The sequence below is a fragment of the Meriones unguiculatus genome, chromosome 20, assembly GCF_030254825.1.
Source record: "Meriones unguiculatus strain TT.TT164.6M chromosome 20, Bangor_MerUng_6.1, whole genome shotgun sequence".
NCBI lineage: Eukaryota > Metazoa > Chordata > Mammalia > Rodentia > Muridae > Meriones > Meriones unguiculatus.
Window position 1 is genome coordinate 32,469 of NC_083367.1, and position 15,136 is coordinate 47,604.

The following is a 15,136-nucleotide window of genomic DNA, read 5'->3' on the forward strand; positions in this document are numbered from 1 at the left end:
TTAGGGTTTATTCTTAAAGTTGTGCTAAGGTTAGGGTTAGTGTTCTTTTATAGTTGGGGTTAGGATCATACTAGGTTTAGGGTTAGGGTTGTGCTAGGGTCAGGGTTAGGATTAGGTTTAGTGTTAGGTTAATGCTGGGGCTAAATTTAGGTTTGTTCTCTGTTCAGGGATAGCATTATGGTTAGGGTCGTGCTACATTTCGGGTTCGTATTAGAGGTAGGATTGTGCTATGGTTAGGTTTAAGGTAATGTTTAGGATTAGGGTTAAGGTTATTGTTAGTGTTAAGGTTAGGGTTGGGCTAGGGTTAGTGTTAGGTTTAGGGTTAGGGTTGTGCTAGATTCAGTATTAGGGTTTGGATTGTGCTACTGTTAGTGTTATGGATAGGGTTGTGTTTGAGTTAGAGTTAAGCTTAGTGTTAGGATTATGTTTGTGCTAGGGTTAGAGTTAGGGTTCATCTTTGGGTTGTGGTAAGGTTGGGTTTAGGTTGGGTTACGGATAGGATTAGTGTTAATGTTGGGATAGCTTTAGGGTTGTGGTTGGTATGTTTAAGGGTTGCGTTTGTTCTAGGATTAGGGTTTGGGTTAGTGTTGTGCTAGGTTTAGGGTTAGGTTTGTGCTATGTTCAAGGTTAGGGTTTGGGTTAGCTTTGTGCTAAGGTAAGGTTTAGGGTTAGGGTTAGGGTTAGGGTTAGGGTTAGGGGTTAGGGCCAGGGTGCGGGTCAGGGTCTGATTTAGGGGTTAGTCAGTGTCAGGGTTAGTTTACAGTTACGGTTAAGGTCAGGGTCAGTGGTAGGGTTAGGGTTAGGGTTAGGATCAGGGTCAGTGTCAGGGTTAATGCTTAGGGTCATGTTCAGTGTTCGGGTCAGGCTCAGGGTCAGGGTCAGGTTCAGGGGTAGGGGTAGAGGTAAGGGTAGGTTATGTATAGGGTTACGGGTAGGGTTAGGGTTAGGGTTAATGTTAGGGTTAGTGTTCTGCTACGGTTCACGGTTTTGCTGGTTTTAGGGCTATGGTTATGGTTAGGGTTAGGGTTGTGCTATGGTTAGGGTTAAGGTTAGCGTTAGGGTTATGTTAAGGTTAGAGTTAAGGTTGTTCTAGGTTAAGGTTATGGTTGGGTTAGTGTTGTGATAGGCTTAGTGTTACCTTTAGGGTTAGATTTAGGTATAAGGTAAAGGGTTAGGTTTAGGGTTAGGGTTGTGCTAGGGTAAGGGTTAGGGTTATGGTTGTGCTGGGTTTAGGATATACGATAAAGAATAAATATAGAATAAATAAAACTAACTAAATACATAGTCTTTCCGTCATAGGTGTTGTTCCTGCACAATCTGTGAGTCCACATTTCATTTATTTCTATTTTTCTTTTTTTTTTTTTTTTTTTTTTGTTTCTGGTTTGGTTTTTAGTTTGCATGTAGTGGCTGTCCTGCCATTGCTCTGGAGACCAGTTTGGCCTTGAAACAAGGAAAAGCCTGCTTCTGCTTTTTCTTTTGTTTTGTTTTTTTGTTTTTGGTTTTTTTCCTGACCCTAATCCCAAGACCTGGGTCTGTGCAATGGTGCTGAACCAGTTTGCTGTGAGCCTTCTTGTCTCTCCCTCTAGCTTGTTGCTGAATTGTTCTTCCTTGGTTGTTGTTGTTGTTGTTGTTTGTTTTTTAATATTATTGTTTATTTTTTAATATTATTCACAGGTTATTTATTTGTATCCCAGCCGTAGCCCCCTCCCTCATTCCTTGGTTGATTTTGACTGTATTATTCATGTTGTGTGTGTGTTTGTTTTGCCCTCATCTGCCTGGCTTCTTGCCAGTATCCTTACAGCCCCAGTGTGTAAGTTTCCCATTTAGAGTTAGAATTTATTCAGAGAGATAGGTAATGTGCAGGCCTGTACTGCCACCACCAGCACAGACTCTAATTCATTGTGTTTTGTGTGTGTGTGTGTGTTTGCTTGCTTTATTTATTTATCCATTCACCCGTTTATTTATTTGTTGCTTTGGTTTTTTTCTGTTTTTGTTTTGTTTGTTTGTTTCCAGCCTTGGTAGCCTTGGTTTTGTAGACCAGGCTGGCCTGGAACTCAGAGAGATCCACTTGACTCTCTCTGACTCCCTGAGACCTGGGATGACAGTCATGCTTCACCATGCCCAGCCTATGTTTTAATTTTATTTCTTGTGTTTTGTTGACACAAGTTTTATGAGACGATGTCTCTCTGTATTGGCTGTCTTTCATACCGAGTAGATGCCTCGGCACAGTTTTTCTCACCCCTTGGAAACTTCTCTACTTCTTTCTGAGTTTGTTTACTTATTGGTTTTTATTTCATGTGTGTTTGTATGAGGGTGTCAGAAGATCTGGAACTGAAGTTCCTGAGCTGCCATGTGTGTGTTTTGAGTTGAGTGTGGGATCTTGAGGAGACCAGACCATGTGCTCTTAACCACTGAGCCAATACTCCAGCCGCCAAATTGATTTATTTATCTATCTATTATCCATTTATTATTTGTTCAGCTATTTATTATCTAGTTATTTATTTATTTGAGACAAACTCTCCATATCATCTCTCTGTCTCTCTCTCTCTCTCTCTCTCTCTGTCCTCTCTCTCTCTCTGTATGTCTCTGAGAGACAGAGAGCTAGCTATATTTTAAAATTAAATAAGTGAATGAGAAATCAAAAACAAACAAGCTTTGGTTTTGTGTCTGTTTCTTTGTTTTGTTTTGTTTCGTTTTGTTTTAGTTTATTTTTTCTCTCTCCAGATAGGGGTGGCTGCCCTGTCACTCACTCTGGAGAACAGTCTGTCCTTGAAACAAAGAGAAGGCCTGCTTCTGCTTTTGTTGTTGTTGTTGCTGTTGCTGTTTTGTTTTCATGCTTTTTGTTTGCTTGTTTGTTTTATTCTGTGCAGTCAAGCAAGGGTTGAGGGGGAGAAGAAAAAGAAAGACACACATCACACACAGAGATTCTATCTCTCTCTCTCAAACACATACCACAGAGGTGAGAGAGAGAGATTTTTGTAAATTTCACTAAATATATGATAAAGAATAAATATAGAATAAAGAATATAAACCAGAAGAAGAAAAACAAAATGCCTTCCTGGAATGAAGAAATACAAGGAAGCCAAACTGGGTGTGGTGGTGCATTCCTTTAGGCCCAGCACCCTGAAGACGGCAGAGGCAGGCAGATCCCTGAGTTTTAATCCTGCTTTGCAGATGATATTCTTTCTCGGGAAACCTTGTTTCAACTAACAACAACAAAAAAACAAAACAAAACAAACAAACAAACAAACATAAAACAAACAAAAAAAACCATCAACAAAAAACCTAGATACTAAACTACCTAGTTCACAACACTGTCTTTTCTTACTTTGGAGACACCTTTATGTGCTCTTCTCAACTATGGTAGATATATCATTATTCTGTTTTCTTCTCATCTTAGTTCAGAAACACTGTTTCAGTTTTTCCTGTACTTCTCAATGCTGTGTTTTCTGTTTCGGTTTTTATCATGTAAATATGTATATATGCTTTTCTCTACTACCCTAGATATATCACTCTTCTGTTTTCTTCTCAACTTAGTTCAATAACATTGTTACCTGTTTTCATGTACTTAGTTCACAATGCTGTGCTTTGCCTTTCTTTTGTTAACTTGGAGATCCTTTTATGTGTTGTTCTGGACTATGTCAGATATATCACTTTTTCTTTTCTTCTCAACATAGGTCAGAAAAACTTTTTAATGTTTTCATGAACTTAATTTACAACGCTGTGCTGTCCTTTCTGTTCTTACCTTGGAGACATGTTCATGTGCTCTTCTGTACTATGCTAGATATAGCACTTTTCTATTTTCTTTCGTGTACTTAGTTCACAATGCTTTGCTTTGCCTGTCTGTTCTTACCTGGGAAACCCGTTCATGTGCTCTTCTCTACTAAGCTGGTTATATCACTTTTCTATTTTCTTCTCCACTTACTTCAGTAACATTGTTACATGTTTTCTTGTACTTAGTTCACAACGCTCTGCTTTGCCTTTTTGTTCTTAACTTTTTTTTGATACGTTTATGTCTTCTTCTGTACTATGCCAGATATATCACTTTTCTGTTTTCTTCTCAACTTAGTTCAGAAACACCGTTACACATTTTCCTGTACTTAGTTCACAATGCTGTGCTTTAACTTTTTTCTTACTTTGGAGATACGTTTATGTGTTGTTCTGTATTATGCCAGATATATCACTTTTCTGTTCTCTTCTCAACATATGTCAGAGACACTTTTTATTTTTAACATGTACTTAGTTTACAACGCTGTGCTTTGCCTGTCTGTTTTTACCTGGGAAATACGTTTATGTGTTCTTCTGTAGTATGCCAGATATATTACTTTTCTGTTTCGTTTTCAACACAGTTCAGAAACATTTTTTATTATTTTCATGTACTTAGTTCACAACGCTGTGCTCTCCTTTCTCTTCTTACCTTGGAAACACGTGTATGTGATCTTCTCTACTATGCTTGATATCTCACTTTTCTGATTTCTTCTCTACTTAGCTCAGAAACTCTGATACATATTCTCCTGTTCTTAGTTCACAACGCTGCGCTTTACCTATCTTTTCTTACTTTGGAAACATGTTTCTGTGCTCTTCTCTACTACGAGAGATATATCTCTGTTCTGTTTTCTTCTCCACTTAGTTCAGTAACATTTTTACATGTTTACAGGTACTTAGTTCACAATGCTGTGCTTTGCCTGTCTGTTCTTAAGTTTTAGATGCTTTTATGTGTTCTTCTGTACTAAACCAGATACATCACTTGTCTGTTTTCTTCTCAACTTAGTTCAGAAACACTGTTACATAGTTTCCTGTGCTAGGTTCACAACACTGTGGTTTAACTTTCTTTTCTTACTTTGGAGACACATTTATGTGCTCTTCTCAACTGTGCTAGATATATCACTTTTCTGTTTTCTTCTCATCTTAGTTCAGAAACATTGTTTCATGTTTTCCTGTACTTACTTCTCAACTCTGTGTTTTATGTCTCTGTTCTTACCATGGAAACACATTTATTTGCTCTTCTCTACTATGCTAGATATATCAATTTTCTGTTTTCTTCTCAACTTAGTTCAGAAACACTGTTTCTTCTTTTTCTGTACTTAGTTCACAGAGCTGTGCTTTCTGTTTCTGTTCTTACCTTTGGGACACATTTATGTGTTCTTCTGTACTATGGTAGATATATCACTTTTCTGCTTTCTTCTCAACATAGGTCATAAACACGTTTTGTTGTTTTCATGTACTTAGTTTACCACGGTGTGCTTTCCTTTTCGTTCTTACCTTGCTAACCCGTTCATGTGCTCTTCTCTACTACGTGAGATATATCACTTTTCTCTTTTTTTCTAAACTTAGTTCAGAAACATTGTTACTTACTTAGGGTGTGCTAGGGTTATGTTTAGGGTTGTGTTAGGATTAGGTTTTCGGTTAGGGTTAGTCTTAAGGTTATGCCTAGTATTAAGGTTGTGCTAGTGTTAGTGTTAGGCATAGGGTTAGGTTTTAATATTAGGGTTGTGGTAGGTTTAGGGATAGTGTTATACTTAGGGTTTTGCTAGGGTTAGAGTTATGGTCAAGGTTGTGATAAGGGTAGGCATAGGATTAGGTTGTAATATTAGCTTGTGCTGGGGTTAGTGACAATGTTATTGTTATGGTTTTGCTGGGTTTAGAGTTATGGTTAGGGTTGTGATTGGGTTAGGATTATTGATGTGCTACTGTTAGGATTAGGGTTTGGGTTCTTTTAGGGTTAGGGTTATTCTTAGGATTATGCAGGGATGAGGGTGAGGGATTGGTTTAGGGTTAGGTTTGGGGTTTTGGTAGTTTTAGGGTTAAGATTTTGCTTGGGTTAGGATTAAGGTTAGGGTTAGGCTTAGGGTTGTGCTAGAATTAGAGTTAGGATTAGGGTTGTGCTAGGGTTAAACTTAGGGTTAGTGTTAGGGTTATGGTTGTGCTGGGTTTAATATTAGGCCTACGGTCAGTGTCAACGTTAGGGTTGTACTAGCGTTAGGATTAGGATTTTGCTAGGGTCAGGGTTAGGGTTGTGCTAAGGTTAGATTTATGATTATGGTTATGGTTAATTTTGTGCTAGGGTTAGGGTTAGTTTTAGGGTTATGCTAGGGTTAGGTTTAGTTTTAGGGTTGTGCAAGTGTTAGCGATAGATTTAGGTGTTAGGGTTTTGTTAACGGTTAGGGTTAGGGTTGTGCTCGAGTTAGGATTAGGGTTAGGATTAATGTGCTAGTTTAATGTTATGCTATGGTTAGGGTTAGGGTTTATTCTTAAAGTTGTGCTAAGGTTAGGGTTAGTGTTCTTTTATAGTTGGGGTTAGGATCATACTAGGTTTAGGGTTAGGGTTGTGCTAGGGTCAGGGTTAGGATTAGGTTTAGTGTTAGGTTAATGCTGGGGCTAAATTTAGGTTTGTTCTCTGTTCAGGGATAGCATTATGGTTAGGGTCGTGCTACATTTCGGGTTCGTATTAGAGGTAGGATTGTGCTATGGTTAGGTTTAAGGTAATGTTTAGGATTAGGGTTAAGGTTATTATTGTTAGTGTTAAGGTTAGGGTTGGGCTAGGGTTAGTGTTAGGTTTAGGGTTAGGGTTGTGCTAGATTCAGTATTAGGGTTTGGATTGTGCTACTGTTAGTGTTATGGATAGGGTTGTGTTTGAGTTAGAGTTAAGCTTAGTGTTAGGATTATGTTTGTGCTAGGGTTAGAGTTAGGGTTCATCTTTGGGTTGTGGTAAGGTTGGGTTTAGGTTGGGTTACGGATAGGATTAGTGTTAATGTTGTGATAGCTTTAGGGTTGTGGTTGGTATGTTTAAGGGTTGCGTTTGTTCTAGGATTAGGGTTTGGGTTAGTGTTGTGCTAGGTTTAGGGTTAGGTTTGTGCTATGTTCAAGGTTAGGGTTTGGGTTAGCTTTGTGCTAAGGTAAGGCTTAGGGTTAGGGTTAGGGTTAGGGTTAGGGGTTAGGGCCAGGGTGAGGGTCAGGGTCTGGTTTAGGGGTTAGTCAGTGTCAGGGTTAGTTTACAGTTACGGTTAAGGTCAGGGTCAGTGGTAGGGTTAGGGTTAGGGTTAGGATCAGGGTCAGTGTCAGGGTTAATGCTTAGGGTCATGTTCAGTGTTTGGGTCAGGCTCAGGGTCAGGGTCAGGTTCAGGGGTAGGGGTAGAGGTAAGGGTAGGTTATGTATAGGGTTACGGGTAGGGTTAGGGTTAGGGTTAATGTTAGGGTTAGTGTTCTGCTACGGTTCACGGTTTTGCTGGTTTTAGGGCTATGGTTATGGTTAGGGTTAGGGTTGTGCTATGGTTAGGGTTAAGGTTAGCGTTAGGTTTATGTTAAGGTTAGAGTTAAGGTTGTTCTAGGTTAAGGTTATGGTTGGGTTGGTGTTGTGATAGGGTTAGTGTTACCTTTAGGGTTAGATTTAGGTATAAGGTAAAGGGTCAGGTTTAGGGTTAGGGTTGTGCTAGGGTAAGGGTTAGGGTTATGGTTGTGCTGGGTTTAGGATATACGATAAAGAATAAATATAGAATAAATAAAACTAACTAAATACATAGTCTTTCCGTCATAGGTGTTGTTCCTGCACAATCTGTGAGTCCACATTTCATTTATTTCCATTTTTCTTTTTTTTTTTTTTTGTTTCTGGTTTGGTTTTTAGTTTGCATGTAGTGGCTGTCCTGCCACTGCTCTGGAGACCAGTTTGGCCTTGAAACAAGGAAAAGCCTGCTTCTGCTTTTTCTTTTGTTTTGTTTTTTGTTTTTGGTTTTTTTCCTGACCCCAATCCCAAGACCTGGGTCTGTGCAATGGTGCTGAACCAGTTTGCTGTGAGCCTTCTTGTCTCTCCCTCTAGCTTGTTGCTGAATTGTTCTTCCTTGGTTGTTGTTGTTGTTGTTTTTTGTTTTTTAATATTATTGTTTATTTTTTAATATTATTCACAGGTTATTTATTTGTATCCCAGCCGTAGCCCCCTCCCTCATTCCTTGGTTGATTTTGACTGTATTATTCATGTTGTGTGTGTGTTTGTTTTGCCCTCATCTGCCTGGCTTCTTGCCAGTATCCTTACAGCCCCAGTGTGTAAGTTTCCCATTTAGAGTTAGAATTTATTCAGAGAGATAGGTAATGTGCAGGCCTGTACTGCCACCACCAGCACAGACTCTAATTCATTGTGTTTTGTGTGTGTGTGTGTGTGTTTGCTTGCTTTATTTATTTATCCATTCACCCGTTTATTTATTTGTTGCTTTGGTTTTTTTCTGTTTTTGTTTTGTTTGTTTGTTTCCAGCCTTGGTAGCCTTGGTTTTGTAGACCAGGCTGGCCTGGAACTCAGAGAGATCCACTTGCCTCTCTCTGACTCCCCGAGACCTGGGATGACAGTCATGCTTCACCATGCCCAGCCTATGTTTTAATTTTATTTCTTGTGTTTTGTTGACACAAGTTTTATGAGACGATGTCTCTCTGTATTGGCTGTCTTTCATACCGAGTAGAGGCCTCGGCACAGTTTTTCTCACCCCTTGGAAACTTCTCTAGTTCTTTCTGAGTTTGTTTACTTATTGGTTTTTATTTCATGTGTGTTTGTATGAGGGTGTCAGAAGATCTGGAACTGAAGGTCCTGAGCTGCCATGTGTGTGTTTTGAGTTGAGTGTGGGATCTTGAGGAGACCAGACCATGTGCTCTTAACAACTGAGCCAATACTCCAGCCGCCAAATTGATTTATTTATCTATCTATTTATCCATTTATTATTTGTTCGGCTACTTATTATCTAGTTATTTATTTATTTGAGACAAACTCTCCATATCATCTCTCTGTCTCTCTGTCTCTCTCTCTCTCTCTCTCTCTCTCTCTCTCTCTCTACCCTCTCTCTCTCTCTGTATGTCTCTGAGAGACAGAGAGCTAGCTATATTTTAAAATTAAATAAGTGAATGAGAAATCAAAAACAAACAAGCTTTGGTTTTGTGTCTGTTTCTTTGTTTTGTTTTGTTTTGTTTTGTTTTAGTTTATTTTTTCTCTCTCCAGATAGGGGTGGCTGCCCTGCCACTCACTCTGGAGACCAGTCTGTCCTTGAAACAAAGAGAAGGCCTGCTTCTGCTTTTGTTGTTGTTGTTGCTGTTGCTGTTTGGTTTTCATGCTTTTTGTTTGCTTGTTTGTTTTATTCTGTGCAGTCAAGCAAGGGTTGAGGGGGAGAAGAAAAAGAAAGACACACATCACACACAGAGATTCTATCTCTCTCTCTCAAACACATACCACAGAGGTGAGAGAGAGAGATTTTTGTAAATATCACTAAATATATGATAAAGAATAAATATAGAATAAAGATTATAAACCAGAAGAAGAAAAACAAAATGCCTTCCTGGAATAAAGAAATACAAGGAAGCCAAACTGGGTGTGGTGGTGCATTCCTTTAGGCCCAGCACCCTGAAGACGGCAGAGGCAGGCAGATCCCTGAGTTTTAATCCTGCTTTGCAGATGATATTCTTTCTCGGGAAACCTTGTTTCAACTAACAACAACAAAAAAACAAAACAAAACAAACAAACAAACAAACATAAAACAAACAAAAAAAAAACATCAACAAAAAACCTACATACTAAACTACCTAGTTCACAACACTGTCTTTTCTTACTTTGGAGACACCTTTATGTGCTCTTCTCAACTATGGTAGATATATCATTATTCTGTTTTCTTCTCATCTTAGTTCAGAAACACTGTTTCCGTTTTTCCTGTACTTCTCAATGCTGTGTTTTCTGTTTCGGTTTTTATCATGTAAATATGTATATATGCTTTTCTCTACTACCCTAGATATATCACTCTTCTGTTTTCTTCTCAACTTAGTTCAATAACATTGTTACCTGTTTTCATGTACTTAGTTCACAATGCTGTGCTTTGCCTTTCTTTTGTTAACTTGGAGATCCTTTTATGTGTTGTTCTGGACTATGTCAGATATATCACTTTTTCTTTTCTTCTCAACATAGGTCAGAAAAACTTTTTAATGTTTTCATGAACTTAATTTACAACGCTGTGCTGTCCTTTCTGTTCTTACCTTGGAGACATGTTCATGTGCTCTTCTGTACTATGCTAGATATAGCACTTTTCTATTTTCTTTCGTGTACTTAGTTCACAATGCTTTGCTTTGCCTGTCTGTTCTTACCTGGGAAACCCGTTCATGTGCTCTTCTCTACTAAGCTGGTTATATCACTTTTCTATTTTCTTCTCCACTTACTTCAGTAACATTGTTACATGTTTTCTTGTACTTAGTTCACAACGCTCTGCTTTGCCTTTTTGTTCTTAACTTTTTTTTGATACGTTTATGTCTTCTTCTGTACTATGCCAGATATATCACTTTTCTGTTTTCTTCTCAACTTAGTTCAGAAACACCGTTACACATTTTCCTGTACTTAGTTCACAATGCTGTGCTTTAACTTTTTTTCTTACTTTGGAGATACGTTTATGTGTTGTTCTGTATTATGCCAGATATATCACTTTTCTGTTCTCTTCTCAACATATGTCAGAGACACTTTTTATTTTTAACATGTACTTAGTTTACAACGCTGTGCTTTGCCTGTCTGTTTTTACCTGGGAAATACGTTTATGTGTTCTTCTGTAGTATGCCAGATATATTACTTTTCTGTTTCGTTTTCAACACAGTTCAGAAACATTTTTTATTATTTTCATGTACTTAGTTCACAACGCTGTGCTCTCCTTTCTCTTCTTACCTTGGAAACACGTGTATGTGATCTTCTCTACTATGCTTGATATCTCACTTTTCTGATTTCTTCTCTACTTAGCTCAGAAACTCTGATACATATTCTCCTGTTCTTAGTTCACAACGCTGCGCTTTAACTATCTTTTCTTACTTTGGAAACATGTTTCTGTGCTCTTCTCTACTACGAGAGATATATCTCTGTTCTGTTTTCTTCTCCACTTAGTTCAGTAACATTTTTACATGTTTACAGGTACTTAGTTCACAATGCTGTGCTTTGCCTGTCTGTTCTTAAGTTTTAGATGCTTTTATGTGTTCTTCTGTACTAAACCAGATACATCACTTGTCTGTTTTCTTCTCAACTTAGTTCAGAAACACTGTTACATAGTTTCCTGTGCTAGGTTCACAACACTGTGGTTTAACTTTCTTTTCTTACTTTGGAGACACATTTATGTGCTCTTCCCAACTGTGCTAGATATATCACTTTTCTGTTTTCTTCTCATCTTAGTTCAGAAACATTGTTTCGTGTTTTCCTGTACTTACTTCTCAACTCTGTGTTTTATGTCTCTGTTCTCACCATGGAAACACATTTATTTGCTCTTCTCTACTATGCTAGATATATCAATTTTCTGTTTTCTTCTCAACTTAGTTCAGAAACACTGTTTCTTCTTTTTCTGTACTTAGTTCACAGAGCTGTGCTTTCTGTTTCTGTTCTTACCTTTGGGACACATTTATGTGTTCTTCTGTACTATGGTAGATATATCACTTTTCTGCTTTCTTCTCAACATAGGTCATAAACACGTTTTGTTGTTTTCATGTACTTAGTTTACCACGGTGTGCTTTCCTTTTCGTTCTTACCTTGCTAACCCGTTCATGTGCTCTTCTCTACTACGTGAGATATATCACTTTTCTCTTTTTTTCTAAACTTAGTTCAGAAACATTGTTACTTACTTAGGGTGTGCTAGGGTTATGTTTAGGGTTGTGTTAGGATTAGGTTTTCGGTTAGGGTTAGTCTTAAGGTTATGCCTAGTATTAAGGTTGTGCTAGTGTTAGTGTTAGGCATAGGGTTAGGTTTTAATATTAGGGTTGTGGTAGGTTTAGGGATAGTGTTATACTTAGGGTTTTGCTAGGGTTAGAGTTATGGTCAAGGTTGTGATAAGGGTAGGCATAGGATTAGGTTGTAATATTAGCTTGTGCTGGGGTTAGTGACAATGTTATTGTTATGGTTTTGCTGGGTTTAGAGTTATGGTTAGGGTTGTGATTGGGTTAGGATTATTGATGTGCTACTGTTAGGATTAGGGTTTGGGTTCTTTTAGGGTTAGGGTTATTCTTAGGATTATGCAGGGATGAGGGTGAGGGATTGGTTTAGGGTTAGGTTTGGGGTTTTGGTAGTTTTAGGGTTAAGATTTTGCTTGGGTTAGGATTAAGGTTAGGGTTAGGCTTAGGGTTGTGCTAGAATTAGAGTTAGGATTAGGGTTGTGCTAGGGTTAAACTTAGGGTTATTGTTAGCGTTATGGTTGTGCTGGGTTTAATATTAGGCCTACGGTCAGTGTCAACGTTAGGGTTGTACTAGCGTTAGGATTAGGATTTTGCTAGGGTCAGGGTTAGGGTTGTGCTAAGGTTAGATTTATGATTATGGTTATGGTTAATTTTGTGCTAGGGTTAGGGTTAGTTTTAGGGTTATGCTAGGGTTAGGTTTAGTTTTAGGGTTGTGCAAGTGTTAGCGATAGATTTAGGTGTTAGGGTTTTGTTAACGGTTAGGGTTAGGGTTGTGCTCGAGTTAGGATTAGGGTTAGGATTAATGTGCTAGTTTAATGTTATGCTATGGTTAGGGTTAGGGTTTATTCTTAAAGTTGTGCTAAGGTTAGGGTTAGTGTTCTTTTATAGTTGGGGTTAGGATCATACTAGGTTTAGGGTTAGGGTTGTGCTAGGGTCAGGGTTAGGATTAGGTTTAGTGTTAGGTTAATGCTGGGGCTAAATTTAGGTTTGTTCTCTGTTCAGGGATAGCATTATGGTTAGGGTCGTGCTACATTTCGGGTTCGTATTAGAGGTAGGATTGTGCTATGGTTAGGTTTAAGGTAATGTTTAGGATTAGGGTTAAGGTTATTATTGTTAGTGTTAAGGTTAGGGTTGGGCTAGGGTTAGTGTTAGGTTTAGGGTTAGGGTTGTGCTAGATTCAGTATTAGGGTTTGGATTGTGCTACTGTTAGTGTTATGGATAGGGTTGTGTTTGAGTTAGAGTTAAGCTTAGTGTTAGGATTATGTTTGTGCTAGGGTTAGAGTTAGGGTTCATCTTTGGGTTGTGGTAAGGTTGGGTTTAGGTTGGGTTACGGATAGGATTAGTGTTAATGTTGTGATAGCTTTAGGGTTGTGGTTGGTATGTTTAAGGGTTGCGTTTGTTCTAGGATTAGGGTTTGGGTTAGTGTTGTGCTAGGTTTAGGGTTAGGTTTGTGCTATGTTCAAGGTTAGGGTTTGGGTTAGCTTTGTGCTAAGGTAAGGTTTAGGGTTAGGGTTAGGGTTAGGGTTAGGGGTTAGGGCCAGGGTGAGGGTCAGGGTCTGGTTTAGGGGTTAGTCAGTGTCAGGGTTAGTTTACAGTTACGGTTAAGGTCAGGGTCAGTGGTAGGGTTAGGGTTAGGGTTAGGATCAGGGTCAGTGTCAGGGTTAATGCTTAGGGTCATGTTCAGTGTTCGGGTCAGGCTCAGGGTCAGGGTCAGGTTCAGGGGTAGGGGTAGAGGTAAGGGTAGGTTATGTATAGGGTTAAGGGTAGGGTTAGGGTTAGGGTTAATGTTAGGGTTAGTGTTCTGCTACGGTTCACGGTTTTGCTGGTTTTAGGGCTATGGTTATGGTTAGGGTTAGGGTTGTGCTATGGTTAGGGTTAAGGTTAGCATTAGGGTTATGTTAAGGTTAGAGTTAAGGTTGTTCTAGGTTAAGGTTATGGTTGGGTTGGTGTTGTGATAGGGTTAGTGTTACCTTTAGGGTTAGATTTAGGTATAAGGTAAAGGGTTAGGTTTAGGGTTAGGGTTGTGCTAGGGTAAGGGTTAGGGTTATGGTTGTGCTGGGTTTAGGATATACGATAAAGAATAAATATAGAATAAATAAAACTAACTAAATACATAGTCTTTCCGTCATAGGTGTTGTTCCTGCACAATCTGTGAGTCCACATTTCATTTATTTCCATTTTTCTTTTTTTTTTTTTTTTGTTTCTGGTTTGGTTTTTAGTTTGCATGTAGTGGCTGTCCTGCCACTGCTCTGGAGACCAGTTTGGCCTTGAAACAAGGAAAAGCCTGCTTCTGCTTTTTCTTTTGTTTTGTTTTTTGTTTTTGGTTTTTTTCCTGACCCCAATCCCAAGACCTGGGTCTGTGCAATGGTGCTGAACCAGTTTGCTGTGAGCCTTCTTGTCTCTCCCTCTAGCTTGTTGCTGAATTGTTCTTCCTTGGTTGTTGTTGTTGTTGTTTTTTGTTTTTTAATATTATTGTTTATTTTTTAATATTATTCACAGGTTATTTATTTGTATCCCAGCCGTAGCCCCCTCCCTCATTCCTTGGTTGATTTTGACTGTATTATTCATGTTGTGTGTGTGTTTGTTTTGCCCTCATCTGCCTGGCTTCTTGCCAGTATCCTTACAGCCCCAGTGTGTAAGTTTCCCATTTAGAGTTAGAATTTATTCAGAGAGATAGGTAATGTGCAGGCCTGTACTGCCACCACCAGCACAGACTCTAATTCATTGTGTTTTGTGTGTGTGTGTGTGTGTTTGCTTGCTTTATTTATTTATCCATTCACCCGTTTATTTATTTGTTGCTTTGGTTTTTTTCTGTTTTTGTTTTGTTTGTTTGTTTCCAGCCTTGGTAGCCTTGGTTTTGTAGACCAGGCTGGCCTGGAACTCAGAGAGATCCACTTGCCTCTCTCTGACTCCCCGAGACCTGGGATGACAGTCATGCTTCACCATGCCCAGCCTATGTTTTAATTTTATTTCTTGTGTTTTGTTGACACAAGTTTTATGAGACGATGTCTCTCTGTATTGGCTGTCTTTCATACCGAGTAGAGGCCTCGGCACAGTTTTTCTCACCCCTTGGAAACTTCTCTAGTTCTTTCTGAGTTTGTTTACTTATTGGTTTTTATTTCATGTGTGTTTGTATGAGGGTGTCAGAAGATCTGGAACTGAAGGTCCTGAGCTGCCATGTGTGTGTTTTGAGTTGAGTGTGGGATCTTGAGGAGACCAGACCATGTGCTCTTAACAACTGAGCCAATACTCCAGCCGCCAAATTGATTTATTTATCTATCTATTTATCCATTTATTATTTGTTCGGCTGTTTATTATCTAGTTATTTATTTATTTGAGACAAACTCTCCATATCATCTCTCTGTCTCTCTCTCTCTCTCTCTCTCTCTCTCTCTCTCTCTCCTCTCTCTCTCTCTGTATGTCTCTGAGAGACAGAGAGCTAGCTATATTTTAAATTAAATAAGTGAATGAGAAATCAAAA